We start from the raw sequence: 18,654 nt of genomic DNA, 5'->3' as shown, positions 1-18,654 counted from the left end.
TCTTTCTTTTTGAGGAAGATTAGCCCTCAGCTAACTGCTGCCATCCTCCTCTTTTTGTGGGAGACTGCCCCTGAGCTAACATCCATGCCCATCTTCCTCTACGTTATATGTGGGACGCCTACTACAGTGTGACATGCCAAGTGGTGCCAATTCTGCACCCAGGATCCAAACTGGCAAACCCCAGGCCACCAAAGCAGAACATGCGCACTTAACCACTGCACCACCAGGCCGGCCCTCTTTCTTTCTTTTTGAAGTAGACAGGATCACCTCAGCCAAGCTGAGTTAGTGCTGGGTTGTTTGATAAGATTTATTTTACATCTTGGTTGCTTCTTGTCTAGGATGTGGCCCTCCTGGGGACTCAGTAGACAATGTGGCAGGTCTTTGTTTCCTCAACCCTGAAAAACTGTGGGAAATTTTCTTTTCCATTCAGAGATTTTGAGCTTAGCTGTTCAGACTCCCACCCCATTCAACTTAAAAATTCACCGATACTTTTTGGGGAAAGTCTGGCCACGTGTTTGAGAAAGGATTTTTGAACAGTAGCAGTGAAGGCCTGTATCAGTGCAGTGGGTCACCCACTTCAGAGGAAGTGAGAGGTGGTCTAGATAAGGCTCTTCAAGGACCCCTGAGCAGTGGCCAATGGCTTGGCTGCTTGCCCAGAGACCTAAAAGAATTAAAATTGGTATATTGTAGCCAAGGAAGTCTGGGTAAGAGGCAGGTGAATGGGATTGTGCACAGACTGCAAATCTTTGTGTCAGAAAGAATCCTCTGCAAAAGATGCACTCAACAACCAGATGTACAAGACGACTCAACTAGTAAACGCCAGGTAGGCTCTGCGTTTCCCACTACAGTGCTTGTGCAGTGGGCTCCTGAATTGAGAGACCATGATGACGGGAGACGTGTTACATGGTGTTATGTGAAGGACCCAACAGCATGGTCTCCCTCTCACAAGGCTGACCTAGCTCATGCTGTTGAATGCCTGAACATTTAGCAGCAGAGACTCACTGTAAGCCTCTATGTGGTAACATCCTTAAAGAGATCAGCCAGCCACTTGTGGCACTTGCCACCCTGGAAGAGACAGTGATTTGTCCTTACCTGAAATGACAGCTAACCTAGTTGTGGCTTTGTCATCACTGTATGCAGTGACTCTGGCTGCATCACTAAAAGCTTGTTGAGTGCCTAATTTATGGATGTGGGATCCTACAAACCATTGCTTCAGACCAGTGTGCCCATTTTATGGTGAAGGATGTGTGACAATGATCATATGATCAAGAAATCCACTCCTCCTACCATATGCCATATCACCTGGAGGCTGCCATCCTAACAGAATTTTGGAGTGGCCTCTTTAAGGCTCAGCTAAGGCACCAGCTTAGGAAGGACACCTTCAGGGTTAGGGTGCTGCTGTCCAAGTTGTGGTGCATACATTAAAGCAATGCCTCCCACATTGTTCTCTATCCCTGAGTTAGAAACCTTGGTCCTTTCCCTCCTGAGTAGAGAAAATTTCCTGTGTGTCTCCTTTACTTTGACACTACTACCACACTCACACACAAAGAACACTTCACGGGCTGGCCCCATGGCCAAGTGGTTAAGTTCACACGCTCTGCTTCAGTGGCCCAGGTTTTCATCAGTTTGAATCCTGAGTGCGGACATGGCACCTCTCATCAGGCCATGCTGAGGCAGCGCCCCACATAGCACAACCAGACGGACCTGCAACTAGAATATACAACTATGTATTTGGGTGGCTTTGGGAAGAAGAAGAAAAATAATAAAGATTAGCAACAGATGTTAGCTGAGGTGCCAATCTTAAAAAAAGACAACAACACTTCAGTTCTTGTGACCAAATGTGAGGGTTTTTTCTAACACCAAGCAGTTCTCTGTGACGCCAGCTGGGTGTCCTACAATTTAACTCAATTCTGACACTGTCTACCTGGAGATAGCTTCAGATCCCACAGGTTAAGGCTCAGTCCCACAGGACTGCACCCGCCCTACTTCAGCTGCCGGTCCCAAGTAGTAGGTTCCCAGGTTACCCACAACTTCTGACTGAGTTGGCTACAAATCAGAGGTTCCCACGACCTCCTCCTCAGTTCAATTAACTTGCTAGAACTCAGGGAAACGCTTTCTCATGTTTACCATTTTCTTAAAGGATCCCATAACACACAGATGAATAGCCAGGTGAAGAGAGACACAGGGAAGGCCTGGGAGGGTCCCACGGGCAAGAGCTTCTGTCCCCAAGGAGTTAGTTCGTCACCCTCGTGGTGTGGATGTGGTCACCAACCTGGATGCTCTCCAAACCCCATACTATTGGGACTTTATGGAGGCTTCCTCACACAGGCATGACCAATTATTAACTCAACTTCCAGCCCTTCTCTCCTCTCTGGAGAAGTTAGGGGGGCAGAGCTGAAAATTCTAAGCTTCTAGTCATCGCTTGGTCTTTCTGGGGACCAGACCCCTCCAGGAACCATGGAGGAGCTCACCCAGAGTCACTCAGTAGGACGAAAGAGGCTTCCAGCACTCTTATTGCTTAGGAATTTACAAAGGTTTTGGGAGCTCTGTGCCAGGAACTGAGGGCAGAGACCAATGCATATTTTCTATTATCTCTCAATCCCCAAAGCTGTATTACACAGGTCCAGGAGCCAAGGGTCAAGTAGAATTAGCTTCTCTCCCCATCACTCCCAGAGTCCCACTCTTCCTTCTTTGCGCACAAATTTAGGCTAGATTCAAGGTCTTGTTTCCTGAGGCAGGAGGTCCACTAACAGGAGGCTGTGACCTCCGCCTGGCCTTTAGGTCTCTCATGTCAATAGATCAGCAGGCACAAAGAGATGCTGGTGGGTAATCCATGTGGCCCTGTTACTGCACAAAGGGCACGATCTGCTCGCCACAAGACAAAAGCCAATCGTCACGATGCAAGATGGTGGCAGAGAAAGGGCATTTTATTACAGCTTGCTAGTAAGAAGGGAGATGGCCGACTAATGTCCAAAAGAACCACCTTAAGTGGGGCACAGAATCTGGAAGCAGTTATATAGGCCAGTGTGTTATAGGGGACGGTTTAGGAATGTTGACCTTCTGGTGTTACAGACTGGGAGTCGCCACACCAGATCTTTCAGTTTCATTGATGATGCCTATCAGCATAGACTGTTTGGGGGGTCGTCACGTTCCTAAGGATCTCAAAAGAATGAAGTTATCGTCTTATCGCAGCTGGGAGGTAAATGCACTAGCAGGGGTCATAAAATACAGATCAGGTGGATGTCCTGGAGGGTGCAAATCCATCTGGGTTAGTTGGTCAGAGGTCATTCAAAGTTATGACATGGTCTCTTTTCTACAATATGGCTTCGCTTTTGTCAACCTTGTGTTGAGCCTCTTTCAGCCCCAGCCAATCAGATATTTTATATTGGTCTCTTCCTGTTCCTTATTCTTAATCCCATAAAACGTCCTTGCATTCTGCCCCAATTTGTAGTTCTCTATAAGGAGGCTGTCTGCCTCATGAAGTGTTAAAATTTGTGTATATCACCTAAATTATCTTCTTCAATCATTTTTTAACAGCACTAAGAGAAATTGGTGAAGAAAGGCCAGGCTAGCAGGGTTCAGGGGTTGGTCCACTGCTTCCTCAATTCACTCCTTTTCTCCAGCTTGAAAAGATTCACATTGGTAGACACCACCCACCTGGGGGACCGGGGCTTTAAATGAAATGTCCCAGTGTGCCCAGGCATGTACCCCTGACCCCCCTCTAACCCACCAGCGGCTCTGGGTGCTCACAGTGAGAGGCTCCCCACTACAGTGGCCCCCGTCTGGAGAGAGGATGTCCCAGGGCCACACTGCCACACGGGGGACAGCGGGGGGGCACAAGGGGACCAAAAACAGGGAGCCGTGGAGGCCCTGCTGGCGGTACCCGCCTTCATCTCCTTAGGTGTCCAGGACAATGTCACCTTCCCGCAAGCCCGCCGCTAAGTGCTCCGTCTTAGAGCCACTCACTCTCCCTGCAAGAGACGGAGGAACGCGTGTGCACGAACACACGCAGACACACAAGGACACACACATCCCCCCTTCTACCACCACTCTCCGACAGCTCAGCGCACGCCCGGGCCCTCTCAGGGCTCCAGCTCTCCTGCTCTTGGTGGTCAGTTTGCCCTTCCCCTCCCTTGGGTTGGGCACCGTCGCCCCTTCACCTTCTGTTCAGGGTCTCCATTTTCCTCGCGGAGCCTGCAGAGGTTTCCTGACTGCCCCTTTGGCCTGCTGCCAGGGCTAGACGAGGGCCCAGTGGGGAGAGAGGGACGGAGAAGAGCGAGTGGACGGCTGATCTCGACCTGGAAGGCGCGAGAAGTAATCAGACCGGGGATCCACTTGCGCTAGAAGCCGGCAGTGGGCTCACTCGCGAGTGCTTTGTCTCCGCCTAGCAGCCACCAGCCTCAACTGCACCTTCCCAGGGCCTGGCCTTTTCTGCAGCTGTTTTCCGCAGCTGGCCGTGCATGAGGCAGTCAGAAGTTAGACTCTAGGGCGTGTCAGTCAGAATGGGAGAAAATAAAGAAATAAATTAAATTCCCAACTCAAAAATCCCGTAAAAACATCACGGTAAAACAAAAGAAAGAAGAAAGGAAATGATAACAAGAAAAGCAGATATTAGTGATGCATAAGACGGAAAGGCCAGCAATTATTAAAGTAGAACTAATATATAAACCCAAATCCTCATTTTTTGGAAAAAATTAAAAAACAATTATACAACCATTGGTTAATGTAATCAAGACAAAAGAGGGAGGGGGAAGGAAGCAAAAATACACAAATGAGAAATGAGCAAGGGACTGGACCTCGGAAGCAGGCCTGGCTATAGAATTTGTGGGGCCCACTGAAAAATGAAAATGCAGGAATCCTTGTTCAAAAAGCAGGAAAAAAGTGCCCCCAAAGGTACAAAAATATAAATTTTTTTCCCTTCTGGGGTCTTCTTGGTGTCTTTTCTTTTCTATTTAATGTCATTCTAATTAAAGGAAATTTACATTATTAGCATGAATTTTACTTTTCATCTTTATATTGGGCAATGCCAGCTTTCAATGCAATACAACAGCAGGTACCCCATCTGTAGAATGACCAAAATTAAAGTTGTGTTTGGTAATTCACATGTGTGTGTGTATTTCGTTTACCAGAACAGTAGAGATGCTGCACAAAACTCTCACTTTTCATTTCACTTCTTGCATTGGCACATTCTACCAACACTCTCCCTCCAGCTTCCTGATGGGTAAATGAGGCCTCAGAGGAAAGGGAACTATGTGTTGCTCTGTCTTGTCTTTTCTTCTTTGTTGTAATTTTCAGCATAAGTAATTCCAGGGGAGTCACTTTAGGGAAGAAGGATGTGACCTGGCTCCTTGATCGTCTGTGTTTCTCACAACACCATTGCCTTCTTTCTGAGTTGGTAGTGAGTTTCTGGTTCACACAGAAAGCATGGCCTTGTGGGGGCTGTCAGCACCCCCATTTATTCAGGTGTAGGTGTAACACACTTGCCTTTTTTGAGACTCACTGCATTCCTGCACACTGTGGGTTCACTGCAATTCTGTGTTCATGGGACATTGTGAATGTTCTATGCAAATGGGACAGCAAAGAATGGCAGACACACATATCGCGTGGACATCCTGTGCTCGTGCACATGCTCCGTTGTCCCATCAGACTTCACTAACAAAACATAAGTTTACAAATAAAATTATTAAGAATTTCAAGATGACGACAGCAAAGCATTAAACCAAGCATGGGTCCTTCTGAGTCCTGGGCTCTGTGTGACTGCACAGGTGGCACTCCCAGGAAACTGGCCCTGCTCAGAAGCACATGCACATGCCCAGCCCTATGCAACTAATATGTCAGTTTACTGATTGACCCCTGCAGCCTAGGAATCAGGATCCGCGGGCCTGGTGCCCCGATTCTGCAGCCTGAGCTGAGCGTGGAGCATGTTGATGGCCTAGTGCAGGGCCGCCCCGGGGGAGAGTCAGCCACCAGAGAGCCAGGTGCGCTGTGGGACTGTGGGCTTTGTGCCACCAGTGCACACTCACAAGAGGGCATCCCCAGAGACTGAAGGTTGTCCAGGGCCACCTCCAGTGCACCCACGTGCGTGAAGAACATGAGCATCGGCTGGGCATGCAGACTTCCCACGACCCGTGCCTGCACTGAAGGCTTTCCATCATTCGGTCCCTTTTGATATGATTTACACTGGAGCTTCATAGTGTAATGTCATCCATATCTTTTCTTCTAAAAACTTCCATTTTCCTTAAAGTCCCTTGTTGCTTTATAGTTTTATTTTCCTTATGTACCTCTCCCTTATTCATTAAGTAGCTGGTAGAGGTGTAAATTGCCTTTTAATTATTTCTTTTCTTCCTCCTCTTTCTACTTTTTTTTTTTTTCCTTCTCCCACTTCTCCTTCTTCTTTTAAACCTGGAGCCACATTCCTGGGGCTCTTCCCCGTCTCCTCTTGCGCCAACTTTCCTGCTCTCTCTTGGAACCTTCCTTCCCATCATCCTTGGCGTTCCCTTTGCTTCTCTCTTACGTATCATCCCATTTCCACATCTTTCTTTTGCTTTGTTTCCTTCCTCATTTTATGAATCTCTTCCTCCAGAAACTTCCTAATAAAGGATACAAGGAAGCAAAATTGTTCAACTCTTCATATGGGAAACTGTCTTTATTCTGCTCCCACACTTGATTGATAGCTTGGCTGGAGGTAGAACTCTAGATTAAAAATCATTTTCTCTCAGAATTTTGAAGATATTTCTCCACCATTTTCTAGCTTCCAGGGTTCCTGTGAAGAAATCCATTCTGATGTTGTACGTGACCTATTTTTTTCTTTGTAAGTCTTAGGCTCTTTTCTTTTTCTCCAGTGTTCTCGAATTGAAGTGTGACTGTCCTTGCTGTTGGATTTTTCATTCACCAGAATATAAATCCATTGTATCAGTGTACATTCCACCAACAATGTATGAGAATTCTGGTTGTTCCACATTCTTCCAATATTTGCTGTTGTCAGGCTTTTTGTTTGTTTATTTTTTGCCATTCTGGTTAGTATATAGAGACATTTCATTGCAGTTTTAATTTTAAAATGTAAATAAGTGACAAAATATCAAAATATCATTTGTTTGCCCCCTACCCCGACAAAACAGTAGTAACATCCTTTTTGGTTGAGGAATTTGGAAAGCAGATTTTCATACGTTGTTGCTGAAAGTATAAACTTGTTCAGACATTTTGGAGAGCAATTATCTATCCAATAAATCTTCACTCACTGTCTCTCTACTATGCCAGGGACTGTCCTAGGCAGTGAGTATAATGGGGAATAAGACAGGGTCTTGCCTTCATGGGAAAGACAGATAATAAAAAAGCAAATAAACACAAGATCTTATACATCATTTCTGTGCTAAGAAGAAAATAAATGGGTGCCATGAAGTAAGAACAGGGGTCGGCATAGCTAGACGGCAGGGTCATAGAAGGCTCTTCAAAGAGGTGATACCGAAGCAAGTTGCATAAGTGCCTAAAGGTCAAATGTGCTTACCTCCTGACTGAGAGATCCCCTTCCAGGTATCTGGGTTACAGAAACCCACGCTCACACACAAACATCTATGTGCAGGGTGTTCTCTACTGCCTCCTCTCTCACGCCACCACAAGTGGTTCCAGCTCACAGGAGCCGGTGTGACCTTTTGAAAACTCAGATCTGCTCATGTCACTTCCCTGCTTAAAACCCTTCGATGACCTGCACTTCAGATAAAATCCAAACCCCTTGCCGTATAGAGCCCCCCGTGATCTGGCCATTCCCTACTTACAGCTTAGCTTTATTTCATCCCATCCTCCCCCTCTCTCCCTATGATCCAGCCCACCCTGCTCTGTTTCCTATTCTTCACATAAGCTAAGCCTTTGTACACACGGTTCCCTTGGTCTGAATGCTCTTGCCTAGATGCTTCATGTGGTCAGCACATTCTTGTCCTTCTGGTCTCTTCTCCTAAGACTGGTCTTCTTGACCACATAGGTGGCTTGTGTTCTGTCAACTTGCCTAAACTGAGAACTATATTTCCCAGCACCATTTTCCCTGTACAGTTCCAGTTAGAGTTGGCCAAGAGAGGAGCTTGGATGAAGTTTGGAAGGCAGAAGTAAAGCAATGGCCGTTACTCTCTGAAGGTCACTGTAGTGAGATGTGGGGATGGACAGAGACATGCAGAGGTGCCCAGCAGAGTCCAGCTTGTCCCTGATCTCCCTACCCTCACCGGCCCTATTTGACTCTGCTTTCCGACTCCTGGCCTTGCTGACCAACAACAGCCTTGACCACACCCACAGAAGGGTGCGAGGGGCGCAATGCAGAGATCCCAATGCCGCATGAGTGCCGGGAAACTGAGGCTCGCAGAAATCCGTCTGTGCAGCCAGGAAAACAGGAAAACGAGAGGAATCCTGAGCACTGTCTGTCTGTTACGCTTCTTTCTCCACAACACACACCAGGCGAGGTGGATGTGATGATTCTCATCAAAGGAAACATCAAAAAGGGCAGTGAGAGAGGGAGCAGGCTAGGACATGAGGTGGGGCTTGGAGATGTCAACACCAGAAACAGTTCACATGGTTTTCTAGGAGTGATGGGAAGACAGTGGAGATTTTTTTTCAAAGAAGCGTTTCATTGGAACGAATGGTGAAATCCGGACTCCAGAGCAGAGATTCATTTTTTAAAAAAATTTTTGCACGGGAAGATTCGCCCTAAGCTCACATCCATTGCCAATCTTCCTCCTCTCCGCACAAGCCCCAGTACACAGTTGTGTACAGTTGTAAATTCTTCTGGTTCTTCCATGTAAGCTGCTGCCACAGCATGGCTACTGACAGACAAGTGGTGTGGTTCTGCATCCGGAATTGAACCCAGGCCATGAAAGTGGAGTGCACCGAACTTTAACCACTAGGCCGTCAGGGCTGGCTCATCACTGGAGATTTTGAGCAGTGGACTGAAGTGATCTCATTTCCATTTTTATACGTTAGCTCTGGAAGCTGTGTAGAAAATAGGTTGCACTTGCGAATGGAAATCAACAAGATGAAGACTAAAGCCAAAAGCCATTGTTACATTTCTCAAATTTGCAAAATAACAGGCTGTCCAATTTTTAAAGCAGTTTGTAATAGGCACCAGTTCTGTGCTCTGCTGAGACTCTTCAGCTAATAGTTGCAAATTATATTTATATGTACATATATATAAGACAAAAGTAAGCAACCATTGAATACTCCTGACTGCAGAAACCTTCTCACCATGCACAGAGGAAGAAAGGAAGCAGGGAGAGGCTGCTCCAGCAGCAGCAGTGTGGCTGTGCGATGCAGCTTGACCCTTCGGCTGCCCACGAGGAGGCGACAACGCGCCTTACTGCACTTCTGGCCTCAGGTCCTCTCAGCCAAGCACTGCACCATCAGTCTGCCTCTTTTGCCAGCTTCCACGAGCTTCATCTGCGTCCCAAGCTGCTGATAGAAAATGGAGGTATGAATTCCTCCCCTTTCATCTGTGGGATGAGCTGGAACAGGTGCAAACATGGACAGGCACAGAGATCGTGGAGAGGCTGCTGCCCCTGTAGCCCCACAGGAACAGGTCCTTCTAAGGCCACCTGTTATCTTCAGGAGACTAAATCAAGTGGACATTAGTTCAGTCCTCATTTTACTTGAATGTTCATCAGTATCTGACCTGTCCCCTCTCTCCTTCATTTTGCTATATGCTAAATTAAAACTCCATTGAATAAAGTAACACTCTCCAAAACACGAGTGAATGGACTAGACCGCGCGCAGTTAAGCTGAACACGACAGTCATGTAACAAGGAACATCACACAGACTGGTATTTCTTATTGTGCAAAACTGTTTACATACCTGTTTTATAGTAAACAAAATGTACAATACTAGGTTTGTAAATCATGTGTTGAAGAAACTAGTAGATTTTTAAAGCAAATATTTTAAAAAATCTGTTCCATATATACTATTTAAAAACTATTTCAGGGGCTGGCCCCGTGGCCGAGTGGTTAAGTTTGCGCGCTCTGCTTCAGCAGCCCAGGATTTCTCTGGTTCGTCCTGGGCACGGACGGGGCACGGCTCATCAAGCCATGCTGAAGCGGCATCCCACACGCACAACTAGAAGGACCCACAACTAAATTACACAATTATGTACCGGGGGGCTTTGGGAGAAAAATAAAATCTTTAAAAAAAATTATTTCCATTTCTTTTGCATTCTAATGCTGACATCAAAACAGATCAACCCAGAAAATTGACTCAAACTCATAACAGAAAACAAGTTCTCAATTAATGTAGATTAAGTGACTTAAGTAGGGCAAAACTCAAGAAGTTCCAGTTATTGCTAAATTCATACAGGCAACCTTAATGGTCCAGTTTTAAGCATTTGAAGGCATTTTTTAAAGTTTCTCACATTAATGATCAAATTATGTTTTAAAATTCTATCACTGAAGATTGATAATTACCTATCAGGAAAAGAAAATCATTAACGTCAGCAGCATCACTACTACTCGGTTGAACCATATGAAACTGCCAATATTCAGTTATTTTTTTGCCCTGTAAAATGGCAATTTTATGTGGTTCAACTCAAAACATACCATGCTCTCTGCAAGTGTCGCCTGAATATGATCCGGTGTGTTTCCTGTAAGTTTCTAAGTTGGAGAAAGCTACAGAAACTAACAAAATTGCCCCACCTCACACTGAATTAATTAAAGTTGAAAAAATATTGCTTAAAAATAATCATTTAAGCTGATTAGCAGATTTTAACCGTTCAACTGTGTTAACCTGATTCTTATCAATACATCACAACAAGCAACTGCCTAAGTGAGTACAGCTAGACCCTATTTTCTCTTTAGATCTTCTGGAGGAAAATTAAATTTGTTTCTTTCGCCACCTTGTGACTACTTCGTTTTCCAGCTTTGCTAGTTACTGAAAGAATCTGAGTGCTCTTATGAAGACTCTATTTTTCGAGAAGAAAAAGCATTTTGGTCGTTGGCTTACAGAACTTGCTTCTTTTCAGGATGCCAGAGAAAAGGGTGAATTGATAGGAAAATGAGATTTGGTTTTAAAAGTGTATAAACTTAGTGCCTGCTGTGTGCTAAGCCCAGCAGGAAACAGAAGACAGAGGAGAAGGGGACCCAGTGGTTTCTCCTTGGAGTTCAGTGTCCAGAGGAGGGAGATACCAAGACAACTGCCTGATGCAGGACCGTGAGCAAAGGAACAAAGAGAAGAGAAGGTTTTTGGAAGGACTCACTCAGAATTCAGCTAGCAGGCCTCCAGCTTTCTCCTGGAACTCTGGGGTTACCTCTGTCATAGGCTTGTGTTTTCCCTCCTGATGGCAGGACCTTGTCTTCAATTTCCCTGCTATTCTCTGAATCAAGTGTGGGTACTCAGCAAAGACTAGTCAGTTTCCAATAAGGGTGCCCTGGAGCAGTCTCTCTCCCCAGAAAATAGATCAGCTCGGTGTGGCTGGCAGCAGCAAAATGCAAGAACTATTCCTCAGACTAGAAAGGGCCAACAACATGAAGCTGTGTTTCAGGCACAGAATAATGTGGAAAACTGCTGAAATGTTTGGAAACAAAACATACTTTTCTTTGAGCAAAACAGGTCTCTGTAGTGCAGCTGGGCTCTTCCATCCCTCAGGAAAACACACCAGAGAAGCAGGAATTTGTGGTCAGAGGTGAAATTGGCGAAGCCCTGTGGAGATCATTCAGTGTTTCCAAGTGGGGGCGCTATTGATGTGTTGGATGAAACAGTTCTACCTTGTCGGGGACTGGCCAGGGCACTGCAGAAAGATTACCATCCCTGGATGCTGGACACCAAACGTCAATACTCTCCAGTCCCTGTAAAAACCAAGAATTCTGCACCCCCTCCCCCACCTCCAAAACCTCCCCAGGACTAGTGCTGCCATAGTTAAGAACCACTGAATCTTCTCATTTCCATCAATGGGTAAATTGAGGCCCAGAGAAGGGAAGGAACTTGCCTGAGTCAGACAAGAAATACATAAAACCATCGGAGAGGATTTATTGAAAACCTACTATACAGAGCTCAGGCATTCTAGTAGAACCTGGCTGGGCCAGGGGCTGGGGGGCGGGGAATAAGAAATACAGGACATGGTCATTATCTTCACAAGAGGAGAGGAAGAGAGTGGAAGATCTAATATTTATTGGGAAGCTATTGTATTCTAGCACTTTCTAAAACTTTTGCATTATCTTTGCAACAACTCTTTGGGGAAACCGAGGCTCACAGAGTTTAAGTGTGGCGTCAGAATTCAAAGCCAGGTTTCCCTGACTCCAAAGTTACTGTTACTTTTCCAAAGTACGTGCAACCATAGAAACTAGCATTTTAAAAAATTATCCTAAATTTGAGAAAAGCTATAAAGATGACCACGTGTCCTTTCAAAGTCACACAAGAGCCCTATCTGATAAGCCCTCGTAGGGTCATCTGGTTCTCCTGGCAAATGTGACAATGTTTAACTTCATATTTACTGTTGTTTAGAGACCAGATTCTTAAGTTAGGGATTAATTAATAAAAAACGGAGAAGGTGCAAATTATTCTTGTCTGGTAAGTGTATAAATGATCTCTGTCCAATTGAGAAGGTAACCACAAAGGTTGTGATTTATTACCCTGCAGGACATTGACCACTTTGTGTCTAACTTATCAAATTTATTACGGTATTTTTTTCTTTCACTGAGAATATATGCATCAGCTTTTCATATTCTCCTTGGAAGCAGCTGTCATTGAACCAGCTGGCTCCTTCAATAATAAGTTAGTTAAATGTTTGACACATGCTCACTACATAGTCGTGTGAGAGCTATGTGTCTTTAACTCATTGAGAATTGTATTTTGACGTTAGCATGACCCAGTACATGGCTGCCTGCTGCGTGGTGACAGTAAAGCTCTAGGGGCTGTGGGGACACACAAAGGATGAGAGGGTGAGCTCTGGGAGAATCAAAGGACAGAGATTCTTGGGCTGGGCCTTGGAGGAAAGGTAACATTTGAACAGGCAGAGAAGGGAGGGCTTTCCAGCAGGGACTGCAGCATGAAGGGAAGAAATTAGGGTTTTTGTAGAGGCTACAATTAAAGGAGAGGCACCTAGTTTGGTCTTTTTCCTTGTGCCATCCTATTGACCTTGTGGGATGCAGAATGTGAAGATGAAATGGAAACAGGCCACTGTAGAATCCCAGTGAGGACAGGGGTCAGAGCTATTTTGATCAACGATGTGCACTCAGTGCTTGGATAGTGAGCCAGTGATGACTATTTGTGGAATGAATAAAGGAGTATGATTAACTTCCATTAATTGACCACTTACTATCTCCCAGGCACTGTGCCAAGCTCTATAACAAAGTAATTTCATCAAATCCCCACATTGATGGTATGAAGCAGATTTTATTAGTTTTCAAATTAGGCCCAGCCTATGGCAAAATTGTAACATGGATGATTTTTATCTTTGGGGCTCCTTAACCCTTTCCCTCAGGGTCAAGGATCCAAGACTTATGATTATTCTTCCCACTGTCTAAACTCTCTTCCCCCTTCCCAAGCTGGGTGGTGTCACCATCACTGGAATAAATTGGTCCTAAATGATGTCCTACTGAGAGAGTCCTAGATGGCCTTCTGGGTAAACCGGGGCCACATGGAAGTACTTGCTGAATTTTAGTGAGTGGATCTGGAGACAGCAATCACGGAGATTCTTGGTTTTCTTACCTACAGGGAACTCTCATGTTGTGGTAGAAATTTCCAACTAGAAAAGAGGTAAAGGTTGCTTCCATCACTGCCCCTATCCCATGTGGGAAGAGAACTCTGGACCTCTTTTGAGGAGACCACCTATTTCTGGATATTAGGATGGTGTGCCAGACACAGAGACGTATTGCTCAGATTCCGCCTCCAGGAAAGGACTCATGGCCAGCTGTGAGGAATGTGTTTAGCTGGCAGCCTCTGCTGTTAATTCCTTCAGATTTGCCTCAAATCTTGAGCTGAGGTACAGATCTTCTAGGGGTGGCCGCAGCCAACAACTGAGCGAGACTGCGGTGAAAGGGCCCATCCATTTCTGTCTAACACGGGGCTCCTCTACCACGCTCCAGACCTCCCCGCTGGGCTGAGGGAGACTTTGTCAGATCTACCTCGTGGTCTGGCGACTCCTCTTTCCTAATCCTGCTTCCTGCCTTTTTCCTTTCTCAAGTGCTACTCCCCAGTGAACTTTTTTCGCTCCTAAATCTGTCTTGGCATCTGCTCTCCGGAGGGCCCAGCTGACACAGATAGGATGTTGTTAGTTCCAAGGAACCTGGGGAGTCGATATTTTAGAACTGGGTTTGAGCCAGTACCAGCAATATGCACACTCATCCTGGATGCTGGGGACCAAGGTGTACTTCCACTCTGGCACATGAACCAAACAAACTTGTATTTCTTGATCTTCTTGGCACTGACTATGCCTTGATATTCTATAACACAGTTTGAATGTTCCCACTGGCTTTCTCAGTGTGTGATTTTTCCAATTAATCAAGTGTGACAAGACAAAGTCACTAAGTCCATTTCCAGGCAGGCAGTTAGTTTCAATCAAGTTGCCTGGTTTAAAGAGACTGTGATCTGGTCATATGTGAACTCCATAAGTCCCTTCCCATACCCTGTCATGATTTAGGCCAGGCCTTTCTCAGCTACCTGGCAGACTGTCACTCGTCTCTTGGGTCACTTATAAAATGCCCTATATTTGGTATTGGGTGAGGAAGTGTTAATGTGGTTGTTGACCAGGTACTTAACTTGAAGTCATGAAGGAAAGGGCATAGTTTTGATTTTGGTATGGAAGCATCTCCTACTTCCTTATTAGAAGAGCTATACTCCCCAGGTCATCCATCCGTCCACTCCTCCCTCAAATATTTGTTGACTCAGACAGTTGTTACTTGTCCTTTGCTTGATCAGATTCTTGCAGCTACACCCATAGGGCCACATTTTGGGGAAATCTACATGCAGCTTCGTCAGTAGCAACTACCAGGCAGACAACTCTGAGGGTCTAAAGCACTACTTGTCCCTGTTCCATCTGTCCTTCGTGTCAGAAACATCAAGCCTCAACCTACATAGTGAAGTCGATAAGAGTAGGGGCTCTGGGATCAAAGAGTCTTGGGTCCAAATATGGGTTCTCCCACTTAGTGGCTTGGTGATCTTGGTAAGTTTAAACTTCCCTGAGCCTTAGTTCATACCTCTGTAAAACAGGATAATGGATTAAAAGAAATAATATTTGTAAAGCACTTGTTTAATACCCACTGAGTTCGGACTCTATTTCTGAGATCAAAATATTATTTTTGTCTACCTGTTTCCTGGACTGATGACATTTGTACTATTGCAAAATGCATCTCCCTTATAACTGTTTGCCTTGGTAAGTGGATTCTGGCACAATCTCTTACTTGAACAAACATGGCTTTCAATAAGACCTTCTTTCTTTGATTGTCAGATTGTTTCTAAGTTTGTTGAAGGCTTAAGGGCCTTATATGTAAAAGTAGCTGATGCAACTTGACTGTATTCTAGCAGTTTGGATTCAGGTGTCAATGCTACATTGAAATGTGGGAAGATGATTGAATATTAGGTCTGTATTGTAGAAAGATTGGTAGATATTTGTGGCCTGGACAGCTCAGTTCTGGAAAGACTGGCTACTCTTAACAAGAATCAGGACCATACTCAGTTGGTTCCACAAAAGAGAAGGTCCAAAGGCTGGTTCTTCAGGGTGGCACCGGAGTACGGGATGTGCACTCGTTCCAAATGCGCCTGTTGTTCTGACAGACTGGCTCATCAGAAGTGCTGTTTGTCCCCTTACAGAAAGGAGGGAGTCCATTCTCTTGGGGCCCATAGGCTGGAAGAACAACCCAACTCTCACCCTTTCTCCACAAAACCTTTACTTCCCAGAAGACCCTCTCTTTCCCTCTCCACTGGACCAGAGACTATTACAACTCGTGTTCTGTAGGGGAAGCTCTGCTCGTCTGGAGGGAAAAAATCCTGGCTCCGCCCCTGGAATTGGGTGTTCAGGCTATAACGGAATCAAATCACGTTTCATTTTTTCTCCTCTTATTCCTCTTCTTCATTATTATTGGCTTCTCTGTTTTCCTATATAATTTTTTTTTTTACTTTCTACCTTATAATTAGATTGTTTTCAAATCATCCTCGCACTAGCTAGGAGTTTCTTGAGGACACAGCCCCTGTCTTTCTTATTTATTCAGCCCTCATAGTGCCTGGTAAAGGCCTAGTATAGAGTAGGCATTTAATAATGGTAGCTGAATTCGGTTGAATCATTTTTCAAAAATCCTTCAGTAGCATCATCGCCTAAAGCAACATAATACACCACAGGAAAAATTGCTCTACAGTCAAATGCTGTACTTGGATATCTTGCAGTATACAATAGACATTTTCCCCATCGATGGGTGGCCAAGTGAACATTCGTACATTGAATCCTTATTCCACGTGCTTACACCGTCATCTGGGACATAAGATCAGTGGTTACTTTTTGTTTTGTTTTATTTTTGTGTCATCTTTCCACATCTCTACCTCTTCCCATCCTCCCCAATATAAAGGTGGATAATTCATTCGCCTGTGATATTTATCAATCATCTACAAGTTGTCAGAGTGTTTTCAGATCATTAATCCACAGCTCCTACCACAAACGTTTAATGCAGTACAAGAGTCTTATTCGTGGGAATTCTGTTGTAAAGCTAAGCATCACTCCTGATTGATTTAGTGTTCTTTCAGCTTTTATTTTTGCCTGGGTTTTCTTTCATCAAGTCCTTGGCTGGACTGCATCACACGTCTTGGGTATTTTTGCAGCCTTGACCTTACTGTCTCAGTGTTTACAGGCTGTCCTGGCGATGTTCATGCTGACCACCAAAAATGTGGAAGATTTGAAATGGAAGTGAATAATCAGAGTGGGGAATGGTCAACTCAGATATTAGTAGATAAGATCATCCAAAACATAGGAATCTGATCATAGACTTCGGTTCCATGCTCTCTTTCTACTCCTGTGACCCAATAATATATACTAGGAGGTCACTACCCAAGAGTAATATTTCTATTTACAATGGGATTTTCTATAAGGTTCGTTCTATTAACAAGAATCCCTAGTGCTTTTAAGAGAGGCTTTAGTGTATGATCCTTCCAAAGGCGATCCTACATATCAGGTGCTATAGTAGGTACAGGGGTGAACAAGAAAGACATCTCCACCAGAAGCAGAGAGTTACAATATTGTGCTATGATCTAAGAGTGCAGAGTTAGCCGTGGTGGTAGGATGGGCTAGAGATGGTGTGTGCAGTAGTGGTGGCTGACTCTCTCCTCAGCATCATAGCCAGGAAGAGTAGGGTTCATTTTGAAAACCCGGTTTCTCATAGGCTGCCATCTATTCTCAGAAAGAATCAAATAGAGGGAATAAAGTACAGTCTTTCCCACCATTTATCAAGCTCAGTTTCTCCTTCTCAGGGGCAGGAAATCTTACAGCCAGCCCATGATGGCTAAAGTTATATAGGCCTCAAAATACCAGGGATTAGATGCTACTTGAGAATGAACCAGCAATGATCACCCAGGGGCTGGGATGACTTTTTAGAGTAGGCCACAGATATAATGCCACAGTTCCTATGTTCTGCCCAGCTCCTCCCGTGACACTACCTTCTTTCTGCTGTGGGGAGTGCAGGAGGGGGCATTAGCACAAGGCAGAAATAAGCCATAGCTTTAAACATAGGAGCATAGGAGCCTAATTTATAGGATTCCTCTCACCTGGAATCCTCTTCCCACAAGCTCTCCATATCTCCATACCCTCCCTGACATTCATGACCTTCCCCAACTCCCACCTTCTCCAGACATAATTCTCTGATCCCACCAGCCCAGTGTGTGCCAGACACCATGCTGAGGGTTCTACGCACATCATCCCATTGAATCCCTACAGCAATCTATAGGCGGATCTTCCCCCATTAAGAGGAAGTGAAGACTCAGAGTCGCTAAATCGGTCCTCATGGCTTCAAAATGGCGGAGATGGGAATGAAGCCCAGGTCTACATGACTCCAAAGCCTGTGTTCTTAAGTACTTTCTACATGACGCCACCTCCCTAGCATGAGCCCCTTTCTGACCTACAGTGGTCTGGTCTTGGTCCCACTCAGTTGGGTTATTTCATACGCTTGTAGAATTAAGTTTTTATTGAGTATATGAAACATTTCTCTGCCTTCATTGAAAGTTGCTTGAAGGAAGGGATGACATCTTGTACTTCTCCATTCCTCTTATGGGGCCTATGGTATAGTGAGGTGCCCATAGTGATTGAACAGTTGTTCATTCATTGTGGGGGAAGTAAAGGCTGCAGGGATTGAGTTCTGAGAATACGGAAAAGGAGTTAAAATGTACTGGATATCAGGCATCACACTTTAAAGACAACATTTTAGTCAACACTATTTCAGTCAATTCTATTTTAATGCTTTGTGATAGGTACTATTATCTTTGGTAGAGACAGTTTCTTTGTTTCTGAGGCTAGTAAAAGTGGAGTAACTCACCTAATTCTGTACATGATGTGAGCGTTGGGACATAGATTCCCCACACATTCCATTTCCCTGTTATACTCCATTCTTGCCACACATCATTGGCTTTCTGATTCCAAGCTAGGTCCACAGTTAAATCTGCTTCCAAAAGGCAGCCCTTTACAGCATCCACTATTTTTATTGAGTATGTGTTTTCAGAAA

The sequence above is a fragment of the Equus caballus genome, chromosome 25 (genome assembly GCF_041296265.1).
Source record: "Equus caballus isolate H_3958 breed thoroughbred chromosome 25, TB-T2T, whole genome shotgun sequence".
Lineage (NCBI taxonomy): Eukaryota > Metazoa > Chordata > Mammalia > Perissodactyla > Equidae > Equus > Equus caballus.
Note: the sequence above shows the minus strand (reverse complement) of the source record.